This window comes from Canis lupus, chromosome 32 (genome assembly GCF_048164855.1).
Source record: "Canis lupus baileyi chromosome 32, mCanLup2.hap1, whole genome shotgun sequence".
NCBI classification, from domain to species: Eukaryota; Metazoa; Chordata; class Mammalia; order Carnivora; family Canidae; genus Canis; species Canis lupus.
The window spans coordinates 15,671,867-15,686,137 of record NC_132869.1 but is presented as its reverse complement, the minus strand read 5'-3'; the positions used below and the strand labels follow the sequence as shown (position 1 = coordinate 15,686,137).

The following is a 14,271-nucleotide window of genomic DNA, read 5'->3' as shown; positions in this document are numbered from 1 at the left end:
AGCTTTCCCACGTTTCTCCTTTCTGTTTCCAAACTAGGGAATTCTCTTCCGAGCGAACTTGCTTTCCAGTCCAGGCTTCAGTTGTTTGCCTTTTATATCCTCCTTCCAGACTTTGGAATATTTTTCTCATGGAGAAAGGGAATTATTGTATTTTCCTTGTACGTTTGATCTTCCTTTTGTTGTAAGTTAAGACCACCAAGAAGCAAACTCCAATGGAGTGTAGTATTCAGTATGTTTATTAGGGAGTGTGACCTTGGGGTCAACACAGGTAGAAGTAGGGGAAGGAAGCTAGAGTGGGTAGGTGTCAAGCTACAACAAAATCCCAGCAGACAGCCAGTGAAAGAGCTTTATCTTAAGGAAAGGATTCACAAAATTGTGGAGGCCTGGTCAGTCTGAAATCTGCAAGATCTGCATAACTGTACCTCTTGAGATGGTTTTGTTTTGCCCTTAACAGTTGGATGGATTTTGTCAATCAGCCAGCCGGATATGCTGTTTAAGTTTTTACAATATATTACTAAATAAAATTGACATTCCAATTGCCTCATTTCCCTTTAAAAAAAAAAAAACTCAAGGAGGACAATTAGCTTTACTGAAATGAGACTTCTGATTTAAATGCGAATCTCTCTCAAAAAAAAAAAAAAAAAAAATTCCATCACCCAAGAAAGTTCCTTCATGCCTCTTCCCAGTCAACACACAACTCCCACCTATTTAAGGTAACAACTTTCACTTCTCTCCCCACACTAAATATCAGTGCCTCTTTTAAAGAAAAATTCAAGTCCCAAAAAATTGTTCCTAAAATGTGGGCTCTCCTTACCACAGTGGAGGAGGAAAGAGATTGAGACTTTCTTCTCAGGAAAGGAGATTGAGAATAAAGACTTAGTACCTTCCCAGGAAAGGGGATCTAGGCAAATTTGCCATTCCTTCTTTCTGGGTCTATGGCAGCAAGAAACAACCCAATTTCAATTCTCTGATGACTACATTACGTTAAATTTTCAAACTATTTTGCTATATTAGATCTCATTTCCACATCACATGGACAAAGAGAAATGTATCACGGAGATGAATAGTGGATCAGGAAAATCCAAACGAGGAACCCGTTTCATAGAAACATCTAGAATAAAGTTTGACCAAATATCTGAGTATAGTGGTCAAGTTGACACACACATTTAACCATCGTGCCACCCCAGAAAGGCATGATTTGGGGAGAAGATGGCTTCCTACAGCTAAGGCCTTCTGTAGGGATTAACAGCTGAAAACTATCTGCTAATGGTATTCCCTGCAGCTAGGGCAACGACTCTTCCCCATAAGTGGGAATCTGAGCAGGTGTTCCTGTTCATCACACCTGAGATTAATTGTGTTAAACAATTAACTTTACAGTTAAAACACTTATTCAATACTATGTTTCAAAGCAAAAGTTGATAAATATATATTAATGTATAGACGTAAAGGACACATAAGCTTTTTTTGTTCAAGAGAAATGATTAAGAAAGTCGGTCAAGTGTCCACCTTCAGCTCAGGTCATGATCCTGGGGTCCTGGGATCAAGCCCTACATGGGGCACCCTGCTGAATGGGGAACGTGCTTCATCCCTCCCTCTGTTTGTGTACTCTCGCACTCTGTCAAATAATTTTTTTTTTTAAAAAGGAGTGTTTAAAATATCTGAAATTATTGCTTACACATGCAGTAAACCAAATGCCGAGTCTGTGCTATTGGTACCCCACTGAACAGTTGCCTTCACTCATACAGTGAGCCTCTCAGTTGCTTATATGTCTAATCCCTCTCAGAGCCTGATGCAGTGAACTCTTAAGATGTCTGGGGTGAAGGAGAGGGGGACAACTCAGAGAAACTTATACTGTGATCTAAGCAATTATTTGATAATATTTCCTGGAATCAACTAGTGTTATTTAAGGATAACTTGTCAGGACTCAGAACAGAAACACAAATTCACAGAGAGCTCAGTTGCCATGTCCCTCATTTTGTGTGTCTCTCCAACTTCTAGTTGCATTATACCACACGTGAGTGACCATCAACCCAGGAAATGGGTAGATAAGGACTGATTAAAAGGAATCACTTGAGATGGCCCAGTTGGGATGGGCCTCACCATGTTCTTCATCCTATGTGACTCATCCTTTGGGAGGATTTATCTGTCCTCCAAGCTGATGAAATTTATATGGGAATTATTCCCTCCCCTCTCATCCACAATAATTGGCTAAGGAATAGGCATGTGATGCAGAAGGAAGTAATGAAATATTTTTTGAAGTTTCTGGGAAATGGAGAGGGGGAATCAGTGTGGTCAAAGGTGAGATTGTTGGGGATCCCTGGGTGGCGCAGCGGTTTTGCGCCTGCCTTTGGCCCAGGACGTGATCCTGGAGACCCGGGATCGAGTCCCACGTCGGGCTCCCGGTGCGTGGAGCCTGCTTCTCCCTCTGCCTGTCTTTGCCTCTCTCTCTCTCTCTCTCTCTGTGTGTGACTATCATAAATAAATTTTAAAAAAATATTTTAAAAAATATTAAAAAAAAAAAGGTGAGATTTTTGTGGCCACCCTGAGGAGGTGGGATGACTGCAAAGAGCATTGCTGGCAATAACTGACCCTCTGAATAAAAGGTCAATCCTTAAAGTTAATCTTACTTCTGGGTTTTTTAGTTCTAGGACTCTGAATTTTCTTTTTTGTACTTTTATGAGCTGTATCATCCATACAAAAAAGAACGTAAAATATTTGTGAAGTTTAAAAGCACTTATATTCTCCCTCTGCATGGGGGAACTGGGCAGATGGCCTGGAGGCTGGAGGTAGCCCTGCCAGCAGGAGGAGGGCTAGAGGTGGGGGCAGGGGCCACCCAAAGCCTGGAGCTGGACTTCAACCTCTCTCACAATTGGGGCAAGGTCATTATGCATGGAAGGTGCTGCTGGCCAGCCAGGGAGGACCACAAGCCACACCTGCACCAGCAGCACCCCATCTACAAGCTGGTAAAGGACACAAACACAGGTCCAGAAGCAACCTGAAGCTCCTCCTCATGCAGGCAATGGGAAGACTTGGAGTCTTGGGTGACCTGGTTTCAGAAGAAATCTTTGAGCCAAAATCAACTACTGCCTCAAGGTCTGGCTGTATATGCATCACCTGAAAACAAACTGTTTGAGGAGTAGAAATTGCTGAGAGAAGAAACATTTTAGAAGATCTAGGTCAGATCTAGGTCTAAGCTGTCACCCGGAGGTGGAGATGAAGAACAACTTCAAATGGGAACTAAACCCTGCAAGAGTTGCCCGCCATTTCTTCAAAACTAAAATCAGATAAAAACAGACAGGGAGGCAAACCCTGAGAGACTCTTAACGCTAGGAAACAAACTGAGGGTTGCTGGAGGGGAAGGGGATGGAGGGATGGGGTCACTGGGTGATGGACATTAAAGAGGGCACATGAGGTAATGAGCACTGGGTGTTGTATGCAACTGATGAATCACTAAATTCTACCCCCGAAACTAATAATGTGTGAACTAAATAGAATTTAAATTAAAATAATTAAAGTATAGTAATAATATGTGAACTAAATAGAATTTAATTTTTTAAAAAATAGGTATTGTGGTTGCCCCACATACATTAAAGTTACTGGAAGAGCCCATTACACGGAGGGCAAGTGGTGTGAGGTGTGAGGTGACAATAAGTGGACTTGACATGGTGAGAGTGCCTATGTCTGTGATGAACTTTGAGAGGCCCAAGACCAAAAAGCTTACTGGTTATCCCAGCGAGCTGCCAAGGGAATGGGCCCTACCAGCTCTGGGACTATCTAAACCCACTCTCCCTCAAAAGCAGAAGAACAGAATCAGAGGAGCAGTGCAGCAAAGATGGGCCAGCACCCTGGTACCACCCACTCCCAGCTCTGACCAAATAATGAAATTTTAGAGAACATATGGCAACATCAACCTAAACTGCACATCTGCTTTGAATGCTCTGTATTTCGCACCTCTGTCTTTACGTATTATCACATCAGGCCTTATTGGGGCAGTCAATTCACCTCAAGGAGTACCAGGCTATAGATTTGATAAGCTGAATATTAACAGATGGAAACAGTCCAGATCCTGTTTAGGTTCTTCCTCCACGGGAATGCTTTGGAACAAATGGAAAAGCTAGCCACTGTCTCCAGTACTGGGGCTGTTCTCACACAAACCTAACAGCTGTATCTCATGAGAGAATAAAGAGGCTGTGTTCCTTTCATTTAAGAGAATAAAATAATAAAAGCAAAAACAATTATAAAGCAAACATCAATCTAACCACCAATCAAGGCAAGAGAATATTTCTAGCACGTCAGAAGGCACTTGTATACTTCTCCCACCCCCAGAGGTAAGTCTGCCTAACTTTTGTGATAATTATTCCTCCTCTGTACTGTATAGTTTGTTTGCCCTCAAAATTTACTCTCCATCTTTCACCTTGCTCTGGACCCCAAGAGAAATACATTTATGTATTACATTAACAGATTCTCTTGTCCTCTGGTTTTCAGTTGAATGTGACCAAAGGGAGGGATTGGAAGAAAATTAGAATATTAGAGATGAGAAACCAGGGAATTTCTTTGTCACTCAGGCTCCAGGGCAGTGGCTGGCAGCAGCTGTGTCTCCCCTTCAACACTCCTTCCAGGCACAGCCCTTCTCTTTGTGTTTCCAGCCTCTACCTGAAGGCCCCAGCTTCCGGGCCCCTGGTAATACTCCCTACTCTCTCTGTCTCCCCAACCCAAGGAGTTCCTACTAGGAACTCTAATCCCTGGTAATAACCAACATCCCTCTTTGGTTTTTCAACTCTTATAAGTTATACTTGCTCCCAAATGATGGGTTGATTCCCTAGACAGATGACACTATATCAGGGGCTTAGAACTGGTCTTTATCGCTGGCAGGTTGGGCATTTGATGACAGTAGAAGCTAGATAATTCTGTTTGCTTATATTTTGTTCATGATTTCTCTTCATGAGTGCAATTTTTTCACATCTTAATAGGTGGCAGCAACATTATTATGACATTAAAATTTTAATTGGGAACAGGGTCATCTTTTCTGATTCTCTGAAAGAGCTTTAGGTTGGAAGTATTTCTTCTGGAATGGCAGAAAGAACTGACTGGAAAATATAATTTGAGATATTCTTTGGTTTTAACTATGGTTCCAATCCTTTAGGTGACCATCCATACTTGCTACTTTTCATATGCTTTGATAAGTTCACTTCTCTAATAGAAATATTTCCATTTTTCTAAATTTTCAAAGTTATCAGCAAAATGTTGTTCCTACTTTTCTCACACTATGCTTTTTTAAAAAAATACTTATTTACTTACTCATTTTAGAGATAGAGCACATGCACATGAGCCAGGTGAGAGGCTAAGGAAGAAGAAGAGAGAATCACAAGCAGACTCCTCATTGACTGGGGAGCCTAACACAGGACTCAATCCCATAACCCTGAGATCATGACCTGAGTGTAAATCAAGAGTCTGAGGCTCAGTCCACTGAGCCACCCGGGCACCCTATTTCTCACTAACCTTTCAAGAACTGGAGGATCTATAGTGATGGTCCTGTTATTTCTGATAATAGATATTAATGTTTTCTTTCTTTGAAAAAAACTCAACAAAATCAGTCATGAATTAAAGAAATAGATTATGGATTTTAAAAATCTCTATTGTTTGTTTTCTAGCTCAACAATTTCTACCTTTATTTCCTTCTTTCCAATTTTTAGATTGGTTTTGCTATTTGCTATTTAATTTTTTAAACTTCCTAAATTTGAAGTGTAGACTGGGTGCCATATTTAAGTGATAAGTCACTAAATACTACTACTCTTAAAACCAAAAATAAATAAAATACTTCCAACCCCTGCTGCCTGGTACCTTGTCCCCTCTTCAAGAACTTCTCCCTCCCAAAACCTACCCATACCCACCAATCCTGGCATGTACTAAGGGGTAAGTGCTGGGGTGGGGGCTTCAGGACGCTACTGGCCTTGGTCCTCATCATTACTACCTCTACAGTTAAATACCATTAATATTGCCCCATCCTCTTCCTCCTCCTCCTCCTCCTCCTCCTCCTCCCTCTCTCCCCACAAAACAGTTCCTCCTCCTGACTTGTTTCTGGGTCCTGTATCTCATTCTCCTGTTCATGTTACATGGAACCTCTTCTGAGCCCCCTCTCCCGTCCTCTCCTGCTCACCTTCAATTGGTTGTCTTCCCTGTGGCTTTGACCTCTTCCACCCTCTGCCACTCCTCCCTCATCTCCTCCTTTCCCCTCACTATGGCCTCCATCCTGGAACAGACTGATTCAGCCCAGTTTCCTTGGCCCCTACTGAACTCTCCTTACCTCCATCCCTTCCTCCTCCACAAACTTGAAGCCAAAGCCTGCCCTTCCTACCTTGCTTCCTCATGGGAATATGCCTTCTAACCAAGGAGGTGGCCTTTCCCCTGCGAAAGCCACCTCAATTAGAAATCCTCATACAGAAAAGGTATTTCATAAACATTTATTAAATTCAGTCAACTGAGGGAGGAGCAAGATGGCAGAAGAGGAGGGTCCCCAAATCACCTGTCTCCACCAAATTACCTAGAAAACCTTCAAATTATCCTGAAAATCTACGAATTCGGCCTGAGAATTAAAGAGAGAACACCTGGAATGCTCCAGTGAGAAGAGTTCGCGCTTCTATCAAGGTAGGAGACGGAGGACAAGAAATAAAGAAACAAAAGGCCTCCAAGGGGGAGGGGCCCCGCGAGGAGCCGGGCTGAGGCCGGGGCGAGTGTCCCCAGGACAGGAGAGCCCCGTCCCGGAGATGCAGGAGCTGCACCAACCTTCCCGGGCGGAAAGGGGCTCGCAGGGAGCTGGAGCAGGACCCAGGAGGGCGGGGATGCCCTCGGGCTCCCGGGGACACTAACAGACACCTGCGCCCCGGGAGATGCGCCGAGCTCCCTAAGGGCTGCAGCGCGCACGGCGGGACCCGGAGCAGCTCGGGGGGGCTCGGGGGCGGCTCCGCGGAGGGGGCTGCGGGGCGGGAGCGCAAATCCAACAGCGCAGGCTCCGGAGCACAGGGCGCGGGGACACAGCCCAGGATCCAGCCTCCCCCGGGACAGGCAGAGGCCGGGAGGGCCCAGGACAGCGAGGACGCTCCTGCCCCAGCTGAGCAGATCAGTGGCCCCGCCCCGGAGCCTCCAGGCCCTGCAGACCGAGAGCTCCGGAGTTACTGCCGGAGCTGACTCCAGGGCTCCAGAGCTGGCCCCGCCACTGGGGCTGTTCCTCCTGCGGCCTCACGGGGTAAACAACCCCCACTGAGCCCTGCACCAGGCAGGGGGCAGAGCAGCTCCCCCAAGTGCTAACACCTGAAAATCAGCACAACAGGCCCCTCCCCCAGAAGACCAGCTAGACGGACAAGTTCCAGGGGAAGTCAAGGGACTTAAAGTACACAGAATCAGAAGATACTCCCCCGTGGTTCTTTTTTTCTTTCTTTCTTTCTTTTTTTTTTTTTTTTGTTTTGTTTTGTTTTGCTTTTTGATTTGTTTCCTTCCCCCACCCCCTTTTTTTTCCTTTCTTTCTTTTTCTTTCTTTTTCTTCTTTTTTTTTCTCCTTTTTTTTCTTTCTCTTTTCTTTCCTTCTTTCTCTCCTCTCTTTTTCTCCTTTTCCCAATACAACTTGCTTTTGGCCACTCTGCACTGAGCAAAATGACTAGAAGGAAAACCTCACCTCAAAAGAAAGAATCAGAAACAGTCCTCTCTCCCACAGAGTTACAAAATCTGGATTATAATTCAATGTCAGAAAGCCATTCAGAAGCACTATTATACAGCTACTGGTGGCTCTAGAAAAAAGCATAAAGGACTCAAGAGACTTCATGACTGCAGAATTTAGAGCCAATCAGGCAGAAATTAAAAATCAATTGAATGAGATGCAATCCAAACTAGAAGTCCTAACGATGAGGGTTAACGAGGTGGAAGAATGAGTGAGTGACATAGAAGACAACTTGATGGCAAAGAGGGAAACTGAGGAAAAAAGAGACTAACAATTAAAAGACCATGAAGATAGATTAAGGGAAATAAACGACAGCCTGAGGAAGAAAAACTTAGGTTTAATTGGTGTTCCCGAGGGTGCCAAAAGGGACAGAGGGCCAGAATATGTATTTGAACAAATTCTAGCTGAAAACTTTCCTAATCTGGGAAGGGAAACAGGCATTCAGATCCAGGAAATAGAGAGATCCCCCCCTAAAATCAATAAAAACCGTTCAACACCTCGACATTTAATAGTGAAGCTTGCAAATTCCAAAGATAAAGAGAAGATCCTTAAAGCAGCAAGAGACAAGAAATCCCTGACTTTTATGGGGAGGAGTATTAGGGTAACAGCAGACCTCTCCACAGAGACCTGGCAGGCCAGAAAGGGCTGGCAGGATATATTCAGGGTCCTAAATGAGAAGAACATGCAACCAAGAATACTTTATCCAGCAAGGCTCTCATTCAAAATGGAAGGAGAGATAAAGAGCTTCCAAGACAGGCAGCAATTGAAAGAATATGTGACCTCCAAACCAGCTCTGCAAGAAATTTTAAGGGGGACTCTTAAAATTCCCCTTTAAGAAGAAGTTCAGTGGAACAATCCACAAAAACAAGGACTAAATAGATACCATGATGACACTAAACTCATATCTCTCAATAGTAACTCTGAACGTGAACGGGCTTAATGACCCCATCAAAAGGCACAGGGTTTCAGACTGGATAAAAAAGCAGGACCCATCTATTTGCTGTCTACAAGAGACCCATTTTAGACAGAAGGACACCTACAGCCTGAAAATAAAAGGTTGGAGAACCATTTACCATTCGAATGGTCCTCAAAAGAAAGCAGGGGTAGCCATCCTTATATCAGATAAACTAAAATTTACCCCGAAGACTATAGTGAGAGATGAAGAGGGACACTATCTCATACTTAAAGGATCTATCCAACAAGAGGACTTAACAATCCTCAATATATATGCCCCGAATGTGGGAATTGCCAAATATATAAATCAGTTATTAACCAAAGTGAAGAAATACTTAGATAATAATACACTTATACTTGGTGACTTCAATCCAGCTCTTTCTATACTTGATAGGTCTTCTAAGCACAACATCTCCAAAGAAACGAGAGCTTTAAATGATACACTGGACCAGATGGATTTCACAGATACCTACAGAACTTTACATCCAAACTCAACTGAATACACATTCTTCTCAAGTGCACATGGAACTTTCTCCAGAATAGACCACATATTGGCTCACAAATCAGGTCTGAACCGATACCAAAAGATTGGGATCGTCCCCTGCATATCCTCAGACCATAATGCCTTGAAATTAGAACTAAATCACAACAAGAAGTTTGGAAGGGCCTCAAATACGTGGAGGTTAAGTACCATCCTGCTAAAAGATGAAAGGGTCAACTAGGAAATTAAGGAAGAATTAAAAAGATTCATGGAAACTAATGAGAATGAAGATACAACCGTTCAAAATCTTTGGGATGCAGCAAAAGCAGTCCTGAGGGGGAAATACATTGCAATACAAGCATCCATTCAAAAACTGGAAAGAACTCAAATACCAAAGCTAACCTTACACATAAAGGAGCTAGAGAAAAAACAGCAGACAGATCCTACACCCAGGAGAAGACGAGAGTTAATAAAGATTCGAGCAGAACTCAACAAAATCGAGACCAGAAGAACTGTGGAACAGATCAACAGAACCAGGAGTTGGTTCTTTGAAAGAATTAATAAGATAGATGAACCATTAGCCAGCCTTATTAAAAAGAAGAGAGAGAAGACTCAAATTAATAAAATCATGAATGAGAAAGGAGAGATCACTACCAACACCAAGGAAATACAAACAGCTATACGCCAATAAATTAGGCAATCTAGAAGAAATGGACGCATTCCTAGAAAGCCACAAACTACCAAAACTGGAACAGGAAGAAATAGAAAACCTGAACAGGCCAATAACCAGGGAGGAAATTGAAGCAGTCATCAAAAACCTCCCAAGACACAAGAGTCCAGGGCCAGATGGCTTCCCAGGGGAATTCTATCAAACGTTTAAAGAAGAAATCATACCTATTCTCCTAAAGCTGTTTGGAAAGATAGAAAGAGATGAAGTACTTCCAAATTCATTCCATGAGGCTAGCATCACCTTAATTCCAAAACCAGACAAAGACCCCACCAAAAAGGAGAATTACAGACCAATATCCCTGATGAACATGGATGCAAAAATTCTCAACAAGATACTGGTCAATAGGATCCAACAGTACATTAAGAAAATTATTCACCATGACCAAGTAGGATTTATCCCCGGAACACAAGGCTGGTTCAACACCTGTAAAACAATCAATGTGATTCATCATATCAGCAAGAGAAAAACCAAGAACCATATGATCCTCTCATTAGATGCAGAGAAAGCATTTGACAAAATACAGCATCCATTCCTGATCAAAACTCTTCAGAGTGTAGGGATAGAGGGAACATTCCTCAACATCTTAAAAGCCATCTACGAAAAGCCCACAGCAAATATCATTCTCAATGGGGAAGCACTGGGAGCCTTTCCCCTAAGATCAGGAACAAGACAGGGATGTCCACTCTCACCACTGCTGTTCAACATAGTACTGGAAGTCCTAGCCTCAGCAATCAGGCAACAAAAAGACATTAAAGGCATTCAAATTGGCAAAGAAGAAGTCAAACTCTCCCTCTTCGCCGATGACATGATACTCTACATAGAAAACCCAAAAGTCTCCAAGATTGCTAGAACTCATACAGCAATTCGGTAGAGTGGCAGGATACAAAAATCAATGCCCAGAAATCAGTGGCATTTCTATACACTAACAATGAGACTGAGGAGAAATTAAGGAGTCAATCCCATTTACAATTGCACCCAAAAGCATAAGATACCTAGGAATAAACCTAACCAAGATGTAAAGGATCTATACCCTCAAAACTATAGAACACTTCTGAAAGAAATTGAGGAAGACACAAAGAGATGGAAAAATATTCCATGCTCATGGATTGGCAGAATTAATATTGTGAAAATGTCAATGTTACCCAGGGCAATTTACACGTTTAATGCAATCCCTATCAAAATACCATGGACTTTCTTCAGAGAGTTAGAACAAATTATTTTAAGTTTTGTGTGGAATCAGAAAAGACCCCGAATAGCCAGGGGAATTTTAAAAAAGAAAACCATAGCTGGGGGCATCACAATGCCGGATTTCAGGTTGTACTACACAAAGCTGTGGTCATCAAGACAGTGTGGTACTGGCACAGAAACAGACACATAGATCAATGGAACAGAATAGAGAACCCAGAAATGGACCCTGAACTTTATGGTCAACTAATATTCAATAAAGGAGGAAAGACTATCCATTGGAAGAAAGACAGTCTCTTCAATAAATGGTGCTGGGAAAATTGGACATCCACATGCAGAAGAATGAAACTAGACCACTCTCTTGCACCATACACAAAGATAAACTCAAAATGGATGAAAGATCTAAATGTGAGACAAGATTCCATCAAAATCCTAGAGGAGAACACAGGCAACACCCTTTTTGAACTTGGCCACAGTAACTTCTTGCAAGATACATCCACGAAGGCAAAAGAAACAAAAGCAAAAATGAACTGTTGGGACTTCATCAAGATAAGAAGCTTTTGCACAGCAAAGGATACAGTCAACAAAACTCAAAGACAACCTACAGAATGGGAGAAGATATTTGCAAATGACATATCAGATAAAGGGCTAGTTTCCAAGATCCATAAAGAACTTCTTAAACTCAACACCAAAGAAACAAACAATCCAATCATGAAATGGGCAAAAGACATGAACAGAAATCTCACAGAGGAAGACATAGACATGGCCAACATGCACATGAGAAAATGCTCTGCATCACTTGCCATCAGGGAAATACAAATCAAAACCACAATGAGATCCCACCTCACACCAGTGAGAATGGGGCAAATTAACAAGGCAGGAAACAACAAATGTTGGAGAGGATGCGGAGAAAAGGGAACCCTCTTACACTGTTGGTGGGAATGTGAACTGGTGCAGCCACTCTGGAAAACTGTGGAGGTTCCTCAAAGAGTTAAAAATATATCTGCCCTATGACCCAGCAATTGCACTGTTGGGGATTTACTCCAAAGATACAGATGCAATGAAACGCCGGGACACCTGCACCCCGATGTTTCTAGCAGCAATGTCCACAATAGCCAAACTGTGCAAGGAGCCTCGGTGTCCATCGAAAGATGAATGGATAAAGAAGATGTGGTGTATGTATACAATGGAATATTCCTCAGCCATTAGAAACGACAAATACCCACCATTTGCTTCAACGTGGATGGAACTGGAGGGTATTATGCTGAGTGAAGTAAGTCAATCGGAGAAGGACAAAGATTATATGTTCTCATTCATTTGGGGAATATAAATAATAGTGAAAGGGAATATAAGGGAAGGGAGAAGAAATGTGTGGGAAATATCAGAAAGGGAGAGAGAACGTAAAGACTGCTAACGCTGGGAAACGAACTAGGGTGGTGGAAGGGGAGGAGGGCGGGGGGTGGGAATGAATGGGTGTCGGGCAGTGGGGGTTATTCTGTATGTTGGTAAATTGAACACCAATAAAAAATAAATTAAAAAAGAAAAAAAATTCAGTCAACTGAGAAAAAAATTCGAGTGCACAGAATTACATTAATTACAAACCTTAGGTCATGATACACTCTTAACATTTCTATATACTCTATTGGTCCCACCTTCCCCATGTCTTTTTTGTTACTCTCACCTTCTTTTGAGTTGACTATATTTTATTCCTCCTTTTTTCCCTCAGCTAGTTTACATTCCTTTCAGTGTCTACTCTTTTATTGGTGTAGTGGTGACCTAAAAATTCCAACGTGTGTCCTATGTCTGTTTAATCTATACCTTCTCCCTACTTCTTTGAAGACTTCAGCTCCACTTAACACCTTCTCTACTTTTCCATTATTGTCATGTACTTTGATTATACATTTTAACCCCATTAGACATTATTGTTTCATACAGCCAATACTCATTTAAATGTACCAATATAGGGATCCCTGGGTGGCGCAGCGGTTTAGTGCTCTGCCTTTGGCCCAGGGCGCGATCCTGGAGACCCGGGATCGAATCCCACGTCGGGCTCCCGGTGCACGGAGCCTGCTTCTCCCTCTGCCTATGTCTCTGCCTCTCTCTCTCTCTCTCTCTTTCTCTTTGTGTGTGTGACTATCATAAATTTTTTTTAAAAAAATGTACCAATATATATTTATCACTTCTTTGTTTTGAATTGTTCCTTGCATGGTAAACCCTCAATGTGGAATCATTTTTCTTCCTGTTGACTTTCAGAACTTTCTTTAGTCAGGGCCTGCTAGTAAGGAAGTATCGATTTTTTATTTAAAATATCTATTTCATCTTTGATCTTGAAATATTTTTTTAAGGTATAGGATTTTATTTTGGCAGATATATTTCCAACTTATTAAGGATCATATTCCATTGAATACTGGATTCCATTGTTAACATTAAGGAGCTGTCTGCTAATTGCCACTCATTGAAAGTAATCTTTTTTTATGACCACTTTTAAGACCGTTTATCTTCAGTTCTCTGTAGTTTCGCTGTGAGTGAAAAAGAAACATATGAGTTTCTTTTTACTTTTCCTGCTTTGGATTCTTTGGGTTGAGTCTTTGGATTAGTCTGTCATCAGTTCTAGAAAGCTACCAATTCTCTTTCTAAATATCTCTTCTTTTTCACTCTCTTGTCTCCTTATCAGACTCTAATCAGATGTCAGACCTTTTTACTCTTATCTGCATTTTCCCTCTTTTGACCTATCTTCCAATTCACTTATGTTCTATTCACCTACATTTAATCTGCTATTAAGCCCCATCTACTGAGGGGTTTTTTTTTTTTAAACCAACTTTATTGTAGTACAATTTGCCACCCATTGAGTTTTTTAGTTTATTACATTTTTTTATTCCCCAAATTTCTATTTGGGTTATTTACAAAATTTTCTTTTCACTTTTTATAGTTGTCTGTACCATCCTAAGATTTTTCAAATTTGTCTTTATTTTAGTGTTTTATAATCAGTGTCTGATCATTTTATCTTTGGTCTTTCTGGGTCTGTTTCTATTATTTCCCCAGTAGACATTGCTGTCAGTGCCCTGCCCTTATCCTTGGGAACCTCTGGTACTCTGCTGAGTTCCAATTGCCACTGTCTGCTGTCTATTCTGCACACAATGGCTCAGAACCAAGGCACATGTGCTACCTATGTGTGTGGCTGGTTACTAGTGCAAAGGAATTCACAATATC

General features: G+C 41.9%; 1 pseudogene; it reads left to right on the top strand.

Annotated features, from left to right (window-relative positions):
- Nucleotides 1–2,768: 2,768 nt before the first annotated feature.
- On the top strand, nt 2,769–3,778 carry LOC140622591 (large ribosomal subunit protein bL9m pseudogene; annotated as a pseudogene).
- Nucleotides 3,779–14,271: the final 10,493 nt, after the last annotated feature.